This window comes from Macrobrachium nipponense, chromosome 16, assembly GCF_015104395.2.
Source record: "Macrobrachium nipponense isolate FS-2020 chromosome 16, ASM1510439v2, whole genome shotgun sequence".
NCBI classification, from domain to species: Eukaryota; Metazoa; Arthropoda; class Malacostraca; order Decapoda; family Palaemonidae; genus Macrobrachium; species Macrobrachium nipponense.
Window position 1 is genome coordinate 81595858 of NC_087209.1, and position 2624 is coordinate 81598481.

Consider the following 2624-nt stretch of genomic DNA (forward strand, 5'->3'; position numbering starts at 1 on the left):
TATATATATATATCTTATATATATATACACACACACACACAAATATATCTCTTGAGAACTTATAAATCTATATATATATATATATATATTATATATATGTATATATATATATATATATATATATATGTATTATATATATATATATATATCTATATATATCTACACACACACACAAATATATCTCTTGAGAACTTATAAACTATATAGTGTTTATATATATATATATATATATATATATATATATATAAATATATATATATATTCAACCAAGGCCACAGGAAAATAAAAGAAGGAGTACCGAGCGCTTTCGTGTTATTTCAACACATTTTCGAGGTACAAGCGCTCGGTACTCCTTCTTTTATTTTTCCTATGGCCTTGGCTGAATATATTGTCACACGCTATTTAGTGACATAAAAGCATATATATATATATATATATATATATATATATATATATATATATATATTATATATATATATATATATATATATATTTATATATTATTACGAAGTATCTGGTTATTACACTTACCAATCATTAAATATTACCTCATCACAGCCGACACCTGAACCTTCATCACAGGTGAAATACGACTGAATACTCTAAAGGCAGCAGTGATCCCTTAAACTAGTTGCTGTCCAAACTGGGGTCCGCGTACACCTGGGGGTACTCAACATAGATCATGAGGGCACTGAACTGAGTTTGGTAAACCATGGTGGGCGAGGGGCGGGGGGGGGGGGGGGGGGGTGGTGGTGGTGGGAGGGTTACGTAACAGTAGGAGAAGGTAATAAAAGGTACAATAGGCGAAAATGTTTGGACAACACTGCCTTAAACAACTTATCAGTATTGCAGAAAATCCGACTAAGTTCATTAAAACAGGTGTGAGGTAATCTTAAATGTAATTAGATTAATTAAAGGGCATCAACCCATTAACAACTTTAAAAGTCTCAGCATTTCCCTGATTTTAAAAGTCTAAGTACTTCCCTGGTTCTAACTCACTTCAATTAAATTGAAGGAAAACTGCTCAATTACCACTCTATATTTCTAACTAAGCAAAAGTAAATATACTGGTGAAAAAAAAAAACCCTTATGAAAATTTTAAATACAAAAATTTATAATTAAACTCAAAATTTCTAAGTGAAATTCACAATCTTAGGGAAATTTACTGTTACATGAAAACAACACAAAGTTTAATTAATTCTTGAATTAATTATTAAGTAAGATCAAATCAAAATTAATTTATCACAAAAATCAAGAAAATTCATTAATTCAATCGAAATTCAAGTGCTAGGTAATAACTAAAATTTGGAAATTAATTCACAAGTGCTAAACAACACTAAACCTTGAAAAGAATTCTAAGTAAATGCAAATTAATTCACAAGTGTGTAATTTCAATTAAATATGCAACGGTTAATTGATAAAAACAATTAAGTTAATCAAATTGTGAATGCAAATGAAAACAAAGAAAAATGTGGAAAAACCAAAATTGCAAAAAGAATTCGTTAATCACGGAATATAAAAAAAAACACACTACAATAAGAAAAATGGACAGATGCTAAAAAAAATCACTTCAATAAGAAAAATGGATAAATGCACAAAAAATCACTTCAAAAGAAACAAACATAGAACATAAAGATTAGCAATGTGTAAAAAATGAATTTGTTTCACCAAACCACTGTAAATATGTTTTTAGTGTCACCAAACCTGAAAAGTTGCAATTTTAAAATTGTAACACACATTACCTTCGTACCAATTATGTTTCTGTCATAAACAATTCACCATATTCCAAAAAAGAAAAGGCGTCGTTATACACTTTTAAATAGTACTGGTAATCTTCTTAGGCACGAAAATATAGTAATTCAGTTGTATTCCACATAGGAAAATGAAAATGGTATGTCTCAGAAAATGCCCTTAATAAACCCTCTCAAGAAGAGGTCCATTGGAGGACGAAACAGTTGGGCATTTTCTGAGCCATACCAATTTCATTTTCCGATGTGGAATACAACTGAAACACTTGTAAATGTTGGTTCAGATTCCACAACAAGCACTAAGCAATATTAAATAACTCTAAGAAATACGAAATCTAAAATTTACGAGTGACCTATCACTAAGTATAAAATCTTTACATTAATGTGAAACTCGAAATTCCCTCCTACGAGAGAGAGAGAGAGAGAGAGAGAGAGAGAGAGAGAGAGAGAGAGAGAGAGAGAGAGAACATTCTATGCAATGCAGTAGCAAGTCTCAGAATGACAAGACTTCTCTGTTCGTAAGGCAGATGATCAGTGTGCCTCGCCCTAAAATGGTTGGGGTGAACAAATTTTGGGGACGAGAGACAGTTAATATCGTAGAAATTCTCTTTCAAAACAATAAATAGAGAGAAAGTGTGATTACAATCATACATAACATTTATTATTACACGATTTAAGACAATACAAGTCTTTTAAAGTAAAAGATGTGATTATAGAATCTTCTCAAATGAAATTAAGTTTCATCAATTCCTTGAGTGATGTCACAATCTTTCCACTTCAAAATTTAAGCTACTTACGAGTCTACAAATTCTCTTTTGACAAATCGAGGGATATAAGAGGTAATTTACCAGTAATATTAGATAGTTTTCAATACAA